Source organism: Ambystoma mexicanum, chromosome 2p, assembly GCF_040938575.1.
Source record: "Ambystoma mexicanum isolate Mex_15411 chromosome 2p, UKY_AmexF1_1, whole genome shotgun sequence".
In the NCBI taxonomy this organism is placed as follows: Eukaryota; Metazoa; Chordata; class Amphibia; order Caudata; family Ambystomatidae; genus Ambystoma; species Ambystoma mexicanum.
The window spans coordinates 254,840,319-254,854,868 of record NC_090923.1 but is presented as its reverse complement, the minus strand read 5'-3'; positions in this window follow the sequence as shown (position 1 = coordinate 254,854,868).

Below are 14,550 nucleotides of genomic sequence, written 5' to 3'. Positions count from 1 at the left end.
GGGACATGAGTGGGGGCCTGGTGTAGGGTGCCCCTGGATGATGGGGGGTGGGGTGGTGGGAGACATGAGTGGGGGCCTGGTGGAGGCTGCCCCTGGATGCTGGGGGGTGGGGCTGGTGGGAGACATGTGTGGGGGCCTGGTGGAGGGTGCCCAGCACTGCTGGGGGGTGGGGGTGGTGGGAGACATGAGTTGGACATGAGTGGGGGCCAGGTGGAGGGTGCCCCTGGATGCTGGGGGGTGGGGGTGGTGGGAGACATGTGTGGGGGCCTGGTGGAGGGTGCCCTGCACTGCTGGGGGATGGGGGTGCAGGGGGACATGAGTGGGGGCCTGTTGGAGGGTGTCCTGCACTGCTGGGGGGTGGGGGTGCAGGGGGACATGAGTGGGGGCCTGGTGGAGGGTGCCCTGCACTGCTGGGGGGTGGGGGTGATGGGAGACATGAGTGGCGGCTTGGTGGAGGATGCCCCTGGATGCTGGGGGGTGGGGGTGGTGGGAGACATGAGTGGGGGCCTGGTGGAGGCTGCCCCGGCACTGCTGGGGGGTGGGGGTGATGGGAGACATGAGTGGGGGGCCTGGTGGAGGGTGCCCCTGGATGCTGGGGTGTGGGGGTGCAGGGGGACATGAATGGGGGCCTGGTGGAGGTTGCCCTGCACTGCTGGGGGGTGGGGGTGCAGGGGGACATGAGTGGGGGCCTGGTGGAGGGTGCCCTGCACTGCTGGGGTGTGGGGGTGATGGGAGACATGAGTGGGGAGCTAGTGGAGGCTGCCCCTGCACTGCTTGGGGTGGGGGTGGTGGGAGACATGTTTGGGGGCCTGGTGAAGGGTGCCCTGCACTGCTGGGGGGTGGGGTGGTGGGAGACATGTGTGGGGGCCTGGTGGAGGGTGCCCTGCACTGCTGGGTGCTGGGGGTGGTGGGAGACATGAGTCGGGGCCTGGTGGAGACTGCCCCTGCACTGCTGGGGGGTGGGGGTGATGGGAGACATGAGTGGAGGCCTGGTGGAGGATGCCCCTGGATGCTGGGGGGTGGGGGTGGTGGGAGACATGTGTGGGGGCCTTGTGGAGGGTGCCCTGCACTGCTGGGGGGTGGGGGTGATGGGAGACATGAGTGAGGGCCTGGTGGAGGGTGCCTCTGGATGCTGTGGTGTGGGGGCGGTGGGAGACATGAGTGCGGGCCTGGTGGAGGCTGCTGCTGCACTGCTGGAGGGTGGGGGTGATGGGAGACATGGGTGGGGGCCTGGTGGAGGGTGCCCCTGGATGCTGGGGCATGGGGGTGCAGGGGGACATGAGTGGGGGCCTGGTGGAGGGTGCCCTGCACTGCTGTGGGGTGGGGGTGCAGGGGGACATGAGTGGGGGCCTGGTGGATGGTGCCTGCACTGCTGGGGGGTGGGGGTGATGGGAGACATGAGTGGGGGCCTGGTGCAGGCTGCCCCTGCACTGCTGGGGGTGGGGGTGATGGGAGACATGAGTGGGGCCTGGTGGAGGCTGCCCCTGCACTGCTGGTGGGTGGGGGTGGTGGGAGACATGTGTGGGGGCCTGGTGAAGGGTGCTCTGCACTGCTGGGGGGTGTGGGTGGTGGGAGACATGTGTGGGGGCCTGGTGGAGGGTGCCCTGCACTGCTGGGTGCTGGGGGTGGTGGGAGACATGAGTCGGGGCCTGGTGGAGACTGCCCCTGCACTGCTGGGGGGTGGGGGTGATGGGAGACATGATTGGGGGCCTGGTGGAGGGTGTCCCTGGATGCTGGGGGGTGGGGGTGGTGGGAGACATGTGTGGGGGCCTTGTGGAGGGTGCCCTGCACTGCTGGGGGGTGGGGGTGGTGTTAGACATGAGTTGGACATGAGTGGGGGCCTTTTGGAGGGTGCCCCTGGATGCTGGGGGGTGGGGGTGCAGGGGGACATGAGTGGGGGCCTGGTGGAGGGTGCCCTGCACTGCTGGGGGTGATGGTAGACATGAGTAGGGGCCTGGTGGAGGGTGCCCCTGGATGTTGGGGGGTGGGGGTTCAGGGGGACATGAGTGGGGGCCTGGTGGAGGGTGCCCCTGGATGCTGGGTGTGGGGGTGGTGGGAGACATGTGTGGGGGTCTGGTGGATGGTGCCCTGCACTGCTGGGGGGTGGGGGTGATGGGAGACATGAGTGGGGGCCTGGTGGAGGGTGCCCCTGGATGCTGGGTGTGGGGGTGGTGGGAGACATGTGTGGGGGTCTGGTGGAGGGTGCCCTGCACTGCTGGGGGTGGGGGTGGTGGGAGACATGAGTTGGACATGAGTGGGGGCCTGGTGGAGGGTGCCCCTGGATGCTGGGGGGGTGGGGGTGGTGGGAGACATGAGTGGGGGCCTGTGGAGGTTGCCCCTGGATGCTGTGGGGTGGGGGTGCAGGGGGACATGTGTGGGGGCCTGGTAGAGGGTGCCCCTGGATGCTGGAGGTGGGGGTGCTGGGGGACATATGTGGGGGCCTGGTGGAGGGTGCCCTACACTGCTGGGGGGTGGGGTGATGGGAGACATGAGTGGGGGCCTGGTGGAGGCTGCCCCTGCAGTGCTGGGGGTGGGGGTGGTGGGAGACATGTGTGGGGGCCTGGTGGAGGGTGCCCTGCACTGCTGGGGAGTGGGGGTAATGGGAGACATGAGTGGGGACTGGTGGAGGCTGCCCCAGCACTGCTGGAGGTGGGGGTGGTGGGAGACATGTGTGGGGGCCTGGTGGAGGGTGCCCTGCACTGCCGGGGGTGGGGGTGATGGGAGACATGAGTGGGGGCCTGGTGAAGGCTGCCCCTGCACTGCTGGGGGGTGGGGGTGGTGGGAGACATGTGTGGGGGCCTGGTGGAGGCTGTCCCTGCACTGTTGGAGGGTGGGGGTGATGGGAGACATGAGTGGGGGCCCGGTGGAGGGTGCCCCTGGATACTGGTGGGTGGGGGTGCTGAGAGACATGTGTTGGTGATCAGTAGTGCAAGGTGACATGTGGGTTGGCTGGGGGGCATGGCCATGGTGGATGGGTTGCCTGTGGGACATGAGCAGGGGTGCAGGGTAGTCCCCTGTGGTGTGGGCTGCCTGCAGGGGCTGTGGAGGGTGTAGTGGGAACACCTGGGAGGACCCACACGGCCAAATCACGTGTAGCATTCCCCGGCACCACCAAAAAACACGTACCCTGCTGAAATTGCATGTAAATCTTCCCGCGCACCTCGGAATACACGTAGCCAGGTCAATCGCGTGTGGAACTTCCCACGCACCCGAGGTACACGTACCCAGGCCAATCGCGTGTGGAACTTCCCGCGCATCCCGAAGTACATGTACCTAGGCCAATCGCGTGTGGAACTTCCCGCGCACCCCGAAACACACGTACCCAGGCCAATCTCATGTGGAACTTCCCATGCACCCCGTAGTACACGTACCCAGGCTAATCGCGTGTGGAACTTCCCGCGCACCCCGAAGTACACGTACGCAGGCCAATTGCGTGTGGAACTTCCCGCGCACCCCGAAGTACATGTACCCAGGCCAATCGCGTGTGGAACTTCCCGCGCACCCAGGACCACAGGCACATGCTATTTTTCACACAGCGGATGTCCGTGTTTGTCGGTACCACTTTGCACCTCATTTGTCCTAGAGGGCCACTGTATGGACCATTCATCATGGCTGTGTATGGGTGCTTTTTGTTAGCGCACATTTTGGCGCACATTTTTTTCAGGCGCAGGGACGCTACCGCCTGCTTTCTTGTGGCGTACTTGTTTGGCCCTGTGCGCGTCTTTCACCGTGCGCTGGTTTGCCCTATTCGGTTCCATGAATACGGGTTGTAGGCGAGCGTGTGGGCGTTCCGCGCACTTGTCTCCTGTACTTCCCATGTGACGCCCATGTTTTCACGCGTTGTTCCCCATTCCGAGTGTTACGCCCCTTGTTCCGCCTACCTTTGTGATGTGCGCCACGCTATGTACGATTTCGCAGTGGCCGTGGTGCACGCTGTTGGATGACCTGTGCGCCGGCATGCGCGGCGCACTTTTTCAGCGCACATCCAATGTTTTTCTCGCACACGGACTTCCATGAATCGATGTGCGCTGGAATCGATGTGCGCTGGTTCCCTGCGATTTTCGCACTTGCACTGCGATTTTCGCACTTACTGCGAATCGCACATTTTGGCACCTCTGCGCGGGAATTTTCGACGCACATTAATTCCATGAATCGACCCCCAAATGTTTCTAAGTCCTTGAAGTCAGAGTTCAAGAGATGTAAAAACCCTTGGGTATTCCAGCTCATCATGGATATGGAAACGTTTTAAATTTTCTGTTGCTGTTATGCCTGCACCACTTGTCTTACTGAACGTTGGGTCATGGACTTTCCACTCTGCATAATCGCCCTGTGCTTTAGACTGGAATATGTAATAAGCTAAGGATTTATCGATTGAGAAGAACTCATTGGAGAGTTAGAAACCGTTCCTGGAACGGAAGAAATGTTTATTTATTTATATATACAGGAGGAACAATGCTCTTTTGATCACAAAAGAATGTAGAATAGATAAGAAATCAGATTTGACGGGAAGTAGCACGCTTCTTAGAAAAGGGTGAGTTTGTGGGGCATTCTGACCAGGTTGTGGAAGGGAATACATGTCATATGCACCGGGAACAATACATAAGAGGATATAAATAGATTCAGACAACCAACATTGGACATTGTTAAGTGCAGGTAGGTGGAATAGCCAGCTGTGCTGAGATGTGACCATGATGGGTGAAGTGCTAGAGTGGAGGCAGAGGAAGTGAGGGACAGAGGCAGGCTACAGGCGAGGGAAAATGTTAGCTAGCAGGCAGGTGAGGTAGGTTAAGAGGGTCACACTGAGGCTAAGAAGTATGATTATAGTTTGGTTTTGAACAAATACATGTGGACTGTTCCTTGGATGTCCGGAGGAAGACAATTCAATGCAAGTAGAGTAAGAAGAGAGATAGAGCGCAAGCGAGAGGAAGCACAGGGAGGATGAGGAGCCACAAGGTTAGTGAAGGAGGCAGAGTGGAGATTGTGAGATTGTGAGAAGGCATGTAGAGTGTGATAGAGAGGGATAGAGACAATGGTGTCTTACCATTGACAGATTTGTGAAGAAGTTGAAGACATTTAAATCTGGCCCCTTTTTTGCATCGTCAGCCATCCAGCCTGGTTAAGGTACAAGGAAGTATGTGTGAATTGAGGGAGAATCCTGGTAGTAAAGTTAATGATCTTGTTGAGAGGACAGAAAGCATAGCTGCGGAGACCAAAGAGGATGCTGGCACAGTTGTCCAATTTAGAAAACACAAGAGTGGTTAAAAGATGCTTGGCAGTTCTGAAAGGAATGAGGTGCCTACATTTCCTAATATTCAGGAACTTGCAGCAAGCTGCTGTTTGTCACGACTCTTGGCTGTACATCCGGCACTAATTTCACTTCAACAGCATGCACACACGCATGTAGTTCAGGATTTCCCCGAGGGACACATTTTCTCCCAAAAAGCCACTGGGTTAGAGGAGGAGAAGGGTTGTTGGGCCCATTCCTGGCATGCCTGGTGCCATGTGCATCACCCTTTGGATGACTAGGTATCCCAAACCTTTCCTGTTTCCCCCAACAGGGAGGAGAATTATCCGGGAGAACTGTTGGACTGCAGACCTGCCTTTTGGGCGTGGCTGGCTACGTAAGCCACACTCAAGCAGGAGCCCTTGCTTTGTGTTGATCTGCTCAATGCAGCATGATGATCAGCAGCACAGCTCCTGTGTTCACTGAAGATACTTACCCAGAGACTCCTCGTTCAACGCCCAGTTGCTCCATTTCAGTCCGCCGTCTCGAACGATCCACGATCCCTTCATCCCAGCAGTCAGCTGTGAACTCTCTTCAGCTCCCGTCATCGCGGCTCCAGTCAGCTCATGCCACATCTGTGAACCTGCTCTGCTCCATCATTGCGGCTTTGGCAAGCACCTGTAAAGAAAGGAAACACAAGGGACAGTAAGCACTAATAAAGCAACGCGCGTATATGGAAAGCATCATGCACATATGGAAAGCATCGCCCGGCTCCTGTCACAGCTGCAAACCCGCTCTGCTCTATCATCACGGCTCCGGCCGGCATCCATAACAACAGAAAACATAAAGAACAGTAAGCAATACAGCAAGGCAGTGAGCGCATGAATACAGAAAGTGCCGTGAAGTGGAGAACAAGAGCTGAATGAGCGACATGAGAGATAAACAGCAAGAGAAGCGCTACATACAGAGACAAGCAAGAGCAAGCAAGAAGCCCAAGCAGTAGGTGCAGAAGAAGAGGAAGACAGAGTGCACAATAGACAGTTGGGACTCGCTGAGGATACACTCATATTGACTTTAAAGCTTCCCATATTAAGAACATTCATCCAACGCCACAGCAGAACTGGTCTTGGAACTACAAATCAGTGACGTAACTGGTTCTCATCTCAAAAGGAGTTGTGCCCCTGCTATAGTTAAAGCAGGATGGAGGGCCATCTTTCCACATATATCCGGTGAGTCTAAAACCATACAGAGATGCGGATAACTCTAGGGAGTGGGGAGGAGGGAAAGTCCAACAGGCATCAGAATCATAACCTTGTCCCTGTACACTCACTCGTAGGAGCAGTCCCAGAGAATCCACGCTTAAGAGGGCCCAGGCATACCTTACAGCAGTAAAGAGGCTCCGGGTTCTCCCGCAGAGCTCAGGTGAGCGTAACACTGTTCCAGTTTTGCAAACGTAATTAGTGAAGGTCTGAGATGGGTCATAGAGGATGGTGAGGTGTCTAGCTGAACAAGAATAGGGGAGAGTGTCAGGTGGGAACTGGATAGGCAGAGGAAAAGATGAGAGGGAGCTTTTGGCAGGGAAGTAGAGCACCTCTATCTTGGTAGAGTTTATCATCAGAGAGTGTGAAGCCATCCAATATTTAATGGCAGAGAGACAGTTTGAAATGTTAATTGAGAGATCAGAAGAGATTTCAGGAAAATAGAAGAAGATTTGGTTGTCGTCCGCAAAGAGTTGGTACGAGTACCCAGAAGGGGAGATTAGTGCCTCAAGAGGAGAGGTGTATAGTTTAAAGATGACTGGACCCAAGACAGACTCTTGTGGAACACTAACAGGTAGAGAAGTGAGTTGAGAGATGTTGCTGCTCCAGAAGACAGAAAACTGCTGAGGTGCTGGGTAGGATTCAGTCCAGGCAGGTGCTTGATTGTAAATCCCAAGAAGAAAGAGAGTACTAAGGAGATCAGAGTGATCAACAGTGTCAAAGGCAGCAGACTGGCCAAGGAGAATTAGGATAGGGAATATAATTAAAAGGAAAGTTCCAGATAATCCAATAGAGTTCTATCATTTGCCATTTCATTATAGAAAGCAAGGATGTAGTCCCAGTTCAAAACGAAGAACCAGGACCATCCTCAACATCAAGCCCTCAATACGGTCCCAAAGAGATGGTCTTATTAAGAGAAATTCAGCACCTTCAATTTATAAAGATGTGTTATTGGCAAGACTGTAAAGTGTCCATATTTACAATCAAACCTAATCATTTGACCCGAAAAAAAAAGGTTTTTGTCTCAATATGTTGTATATTTCATCCATATTAGACTTACAGCAGGTACCACAGCCAAGATAAATTAATTCCTTGATGGTTTTCAACCTTCATGATCCCATTTTCCAAACAAAAGGCAACAGTTTTCTGGCAGTTGCTATCTTGAGGATTTCCGCTTCAGGATTATGAATAACCAGATTGTTTCTACCGCAATAATCCTCAAGTACATTAATAGTTCCTTGAAGGCCTAGAGGGGTTTTATCAAGTAGTATAAGGTCTTATGAATATGCTAAGAAAATGAGCCATATTAATCTAATTTTGTGAAATTAATTACCCCTAGCCATAAAAGAATATAGATCAGAAATATACAAATTAAATAATGGGTGTCAGCACACAAGCCTGTCGTTACCCATCAAATGTGGGTCTTTTGCTGGTTGTTGTCCATGATTTATTCAATCGCACCATAAGAGAAGAATAGGAATGCAGCTGCTTTTACAAACGTATGGCAGAGAATTGGACATGGTCTAGGATTTAAGTTTCCACCAAAATGTTGTTCTATAAACATTGTCAAAATCGCAGTAGAGTTAAAAGCAGGCCATTAAGCTCTGTCCCAACCCTTGATAGATGAAAAAATATTACAACTAGTATCCTGGAGGGTAATAGGCCGATAGTTGACAGCGTCCAACCACTCACCATTTTTTTAATATTGGGTCTACAAAAGCAGTCTGCCAAGAGGGAATTTTGTTCCAAAAAAAAATCAAGGAAAAGAGTAAAGAAAGGCTGTTCACCCATAGTGAAGGATTATTTGTTAGTACTAGATTAGGAAGCCTATATGGACCTGCCGCCCATGAGTTCTATAACAATTTGATGTTTTTTAAAATATTCTCCACTGTAAAGAACACATTTCAATAATTACCTAATGACTCCTGGGATTCACAACTTGCACTTTCCATTTTCAAGGCATACAAGTTAGATAAGTAGGCCACCCAAATAGTGTTGGGAATAGTATTATGCTGTAGAACTTGTTGTGACAAGGGTAAATCATTCACTAAGTTCCAGGAGGAATAGGTATGATGCTTAGACATAATATACATCATATGTTCGCCATTCCTCAGTATCATAGAGAATTTTTACGCCCTTGGTCAATTCCTGAAATTCTGTTTCAATTGTTTTGCCAGTACAGCGTAATCGTCTCACCTTAAATATTGCAAACCACTATGTGGTAATCATTTTTCCTAACATTTTTCTAAGTCCACAAGATGTTTAGGAATATTACAGCTTGCTGGAGTTAATCCCTCATTAGCTTTCATGAGTGCCTTTTGCACCAAGTAAAGCGTGTTTACAAACTCACTAGGAGAAAAGAGATGTTGTGCATAATCAGGAAGAGAAACTCTTTCTATATCACACAATATTTTGTTAAAACTATGGATATTTTTAAGAAATCAGGAAAGGAGATTCTTTGATGAATTGATCATAACCGTAGCAAGATTTTACTCTATCAAACCCCTTAAAGTGCATTTTTATAGTTCAGGTCAGTATATCGTGATCACTTTTTGTGACCTCTAGTACCTTAAAGTGCGTTGGGCTTTGCCGTGTTGGGTTACCAACCCAAATATCTTCTATGGTATAAGTAAGCCCATTTCTCCTCCATGCTGGTTTAGGAATATCCCCCTGACTTCTCTCAATTAGTATATGAAAATTCCATTCTTGTCAAATATGAAAAATGCCCCCAGAGATCAGGGGCAAATAACAGAATGTTTTACATTTGGCTCTTTATCGGAAATACCAGTCCCATCCACACATACTGTATTGAAGTCACCTACCATGATAATATTTACATTGTCATTATTTCCACATAACGGACAGATAGTGACTTTCCTATCATTTGACCTGTCCAACACCGTCATAGAACTATTGCACAATTCAACTCTTTTTCCGACTTGCAAGAAAAGTAATCAATGCTAGGAATTTGCAAGCAACATCAGCTCCCTAAAACCTTGGTCTTAAACAAAGTACTATAGGAGTCTACTGACAGTATTATCAGCAGTTTGGCACTCAGCACTATACTCTTGGATGGCTCTGATGATATTTCTGGCTGCTCCCAAACTATTCATTGGGTGGTGATGGCATAAGTAAATTCTTCTTACAACTGCTATGTCTCTGGGTGCTCCTCGCATTAATTTGCTTCACACTAATACACCTACTAATGGCTTGGGTGACCATGCCATTAGTGCCATCATGCTGTTGACTGGTCAGGTTTCCTGTTGGACTTCTGCATATTTTGATACCATTCCAATGAATGATGGTGTGATATATAGCCCTGTATAGATTAAGCAGACTGATTGCCCCTTTACTTTGCACAGGACACGCATTTTTGGCATAGAGCCTGAGTGGCAAGAGGCATCTCTTGACCCTGCACAATGAAATCACACACTCACAATGTGTGTTGTGGACAGGCAGCCCTTGTCGTTCTATTTTGTGCAGAAGTAGAGGGAACATGGGGTTCTTTAAGGTGCATCAGTGCAATAGGTGTTATTGTTTTCGGTGCTTGTCGGATTGCTACTGCTTGATTGATACAGATGTTGGTGTCTCTGAGATATCTAAGAGAGCGTAGGCAACATGAGTCCTTAGTTGCATCTCTACACTATAAAAAGTTATTCTAGTGGTGGGTGATCTGTTCAGTGTTTGCTTGTTCTTCGATATGTCCATCTAGTTCACTGCTGTTGCTGTACTCACAATAAATGTTCTGTCAATCCTCTCTCAGACCTCTCTTACAACAAGGAAAGGTGTAAGTAATATGGCGGTTATAATCATAACCCTCAGTCCCATCATAATTGCCACAATTGCTGTGATCAATATCAGAGGTTAACAAAATGTGTAATGGAAAATGCAGTAAGTCTGCTATGATATGAAACATTACGCGCCTTTAAGGTTGATGACTAACCATTAGCTGAAAGCTGCAAATCCAAACCCTCTTAAAGCACATTCCCTCCTGCCACAGATTCTGCAGGAGGCTCTGCAAAGACCTAACACTATTTTATTTCAAACTAGCAGAAGTACCGGTTATCCAAACGGGTTCTGTAGACTGACATGTTAACACTGATCCTGTAGGTCGCTGTTCCGATTCGCTTATCGCTTGATGTGCTTTGCACCCTGAAGTAAACTGCACTGAGAATGGGGGGAGGCGAGAGTTGGTGTGCTGCTGCATACTGTGACCTGCTTTGCTCTCTCCCAACTGTCATCTCACCCTGGTGTGGTGCACTTCATTGCATAGCATTTGTGGTGCAAATATTTTGAAGACCATGCTTCCTAGGGCCCGGACCTCAAGTTTTGTTCTTGAGTCGGGACTGGTCCTTCTATGACTACATTGAAGTTTCGCCGATTTCAGGCAACCGTCTCCTGTATAAGGTGCTAAAATCTGGGAAAGTGGTGTCCAAATGGCATATAGTCAGTAATGTCTGGAGGGTCCTAACAGGTAGCTCTGCAAGATTTGGTGCAGATTGGGAAAAAGGTGTAGAATTGTACAACGCTTCACCAAGCCACAAACCCTCAAACAAATGTTGACCTTTGCTAAAATCTGGCAAAAGGAGTGGTCTGTCCAAATGTCATGTAGCCAGTAATATCCAGAGGGTCCTAACAGGTAACTATGCAAAATGCAGTACAGATTAGTGAAACAGTGGGGAATATTATAAGGAATGCTTCGCCACAAATACTGCCACAAACAAACAAACACATTTTGACTTTTATATATATAGATAGGCCGTTTGGGATACACTTGCGCTTGTGCAAGACTATGATCTAAGAAAAAAATGGGTTTTGTGCTACAGTTAATTTTCAGGTATAAACAAGTACAATATAACATTGAAGACACTAGTCATTATAATTAGTCAAACAAACACAATTATACTTAGTGTTTGAATGTTCACTGTCCTCTGCAGCAGCTAAGCCCCTGTAAGGCTTAACAATATTCATACAGACCGGGTTGCACTTCTTCATCATGGCCGCCACTACAAACCTGAGGGTGCTAAGACCTTCAACAAAGAAAAGCCTGCCTCTGCTGATGGCACATTGGCCAAGCCGTTGCATATAAGTCTCCAACTCAGGGAGCCATCTGACGAAGTCGACTCCGCCTGAGGGCCTGTCTGTTTGCAGCCCCTGTCTGGGCTTGTGCATTACCATCTGCTTGTACAACCTAATCTCACGGACCTCTGCAGCAGCTAAGCCCTTGCTGGGCTTCTCAAAATTCATACAGAGCGGGTTGCTCTTCTTCATCATTGCTGCCGCTACAACCACGAGGAAGGTAAGTCTTTCAACAAAGAAATGCCAGACTCTCCTGATGGCCGATTGGCTGAGGCATCGCATACGAGTTTCCAGCTCAGGGAGCCGTCTGGCGAAACCAGCCCCCTCTAAGGGCCCCAAATAAGGGCCTTTTTGGGCGTGTTCGGCGCACCTGAGGACTTTCTTTACCTTTTCATCTCACCTGACTGTCATCGCTCTGCAACCTGATCGTACCACCTGCTCTGACACCTGCTTCTGAGCCAACCACTGTGAAATAAGGAAAGGGGCTGAACTTCTGTCCTGCCCAATCACACGTTTATTTCCTGTTCATCACAGCTATCCTATTTTTTCTCCCTTCTCCCCGTGTAACGAATATGCTCGTTGTTCAACACGCTTCCAAACAAACATTATGCACCTGATGCTCACACCACCCCACTGGTCCTCACTTCTCAATTCTTCTCAATTATTTTCCCCGCTAATGACTGATGCTTCGACTGTAACCCCGAGACACTCCAGATTATGTTGACATACTTATTTTGTCTAACTTGTGTAATTACATGTCTGTAGTAGCATCCCATAAAAAAAGAAGAGATGGGTATCCCCTACTTCGCCCACAGGGGGGGTGAAATAAACAATATTAAATACAGTAGACCTGTCTGGCGGAACAACAACTTTGAGGTTAACACATTTTGGCTAGGCTAACCTCCAGAGTGCACAAGGAGGAGAAATTCAATTGGACCAAAAATCTGTGCGACATTTTGAAAAAATATACATTTTTATTTCTTAAACAAATAGATAAAATGCATATTAAATCTTAATGACCCCTAATGCATATTGGGCCTTATTCACTAAATGACTATACATACAAATCAATATAATTTCTTTACAATATCCCATAGTGCAAAACAGTATCTAGTATAATGAGAGAACCAAAAATTCTGAATTAAACTGTATTTTATGGAAACCTATACACACCACTCAAATTAGTCAGTAATTTGACAGCCAGATAAGTTTAAATTATTATGTAAATTCAAATTCCTGTATAGAATGTATAAAGGCCCTGGACACGAGGTCCTAGTTCTGCAGGGACAGTTGCGAAGGCAAGACTCTAAACCCACGTGAGAGGAATCGCGTGAGTGAAAGGGCCAGTACTCGCAAGTGAGCCTGTGGTGAACTGATACCATATGTATGTGTGCGGGTATCAGAACAGTCTAGCCAAAGAGTAAGAAAAAGAGAGTCCAAATTGAAAAATGAGTGTATTAGGCATAACAATGTGGTTTAAAAATACAACATATCTTTAGAAACCATATAGGGTAAACAGAATCAATCAACTCTGTTGAAGAAAACAAGAACAGAAAAAAGAAAAAATGGGAGAAAAAAACAGAAAGTCACATTAGGTTTGGGTCCAATTGAGAATTATTAAATAGTCAAGCAAGCTTCAGTCACACTAGTGTCCCGAAGCGTAAGTGTATGTGGGGAGAATAATCATTATAATTACCATATTCTCAACCGAAGGGCTCAAGGAAACATTAAAGAATTGCTTCCAATAAAGTGTCTGCCCAGCACCTTATAGGCCACCACATGGTTGGTCTAAAGAGACACAAAACAAGGACTTTCATTCAAATGAGGACCACCTCCCCTACTTGCAAGAGAGTAAAGTGACCTAGCCAATTGCATTCGTTTTGCCCAAGCCTAGGCTAAAAATAGCCATAGAAGCGGAGATGTTTGTACCGTCTCCCAGAACATGTAAACTTGACTTTGACTTATTAGTCTTTTTAAATCCATAGACCCAGTACAAACTATCTTACAAAGAGTACTGGAAGGGTTACTAGTTATCCCTTTTTGTCAGTTTTTCATGGAACATTGTTTCATTCCCTTTTCATTAAGATGTGGCTGGTGGCAGTCGTAACTACCCTGTTTTTCCTACCATGGTTATTCTAAATAGTCCTTTGTGTTGTTTTAGGCTTATCTTAGTAGCCTCAAACTTAAACCCGCTGGACCATATTTACTTTTATAGGGTTCCGGCTCATGTGTATTCACCATTTCTTTTTGTAAAAGTATTTCGCGTGTTTTACTCTGCGCGCCAAACCAGGTTTGGTTCCTTTGTTCGCCCACCATTTGCAGGCTTCTGCACAGAAGCCTTCCTTAGGCACCTGTATGTCTGAGGGGGACGGGATGTGAGGGAGGGGTTTGAGGCCCCCTGCACAGGATCTCCTTGGAGACCCATGTCGCACTCTGGTATGATTGGCTGTGGTGACTGTCCCGGCGGGACAGCCACCCTGCTGTGTGATTGATAGCCAGGCTGAGTGAATGGGGGAAAACTGCATAAACAGCAGTTCTCTGGAACTGAGAAGGCAGAGTCGCCACTGGATCGAGAGAACCGAAGAGAAGCTGACAGAAGAGGACCTCTACCACGACTGAACCTCCTGGTGAAGCCCTGCTGCGGGTCCGAATCTCCAAACTTCGATGACAGGGAAGAACTGCAATGAATCTTCTCCCCTTGATCTGGTGGGAACAACGAGTTTGCCAAACTGCAAGCCAGGCCTTCCTCCTCTGATCAAATTTTCTGTACACAGCTACAGTGAACCGGATAGCCAGGAAGGTCGGACCCTGCTTGGGTTTTAAGTAGCGCACCTTTTATTCGTCGGTTTGCTCTGCTGCTCGTTTCTTCCCTGGGCAGTGCAGGACCCTCCAGTCTTCCTCCTTCTTGTCAGTCTGACAGTCGCTTCAGGAACAGTGAGTCTGTAAAACCAGCCAGGAACGTCTGCCTCAGCTACAGCATTCTTCTAC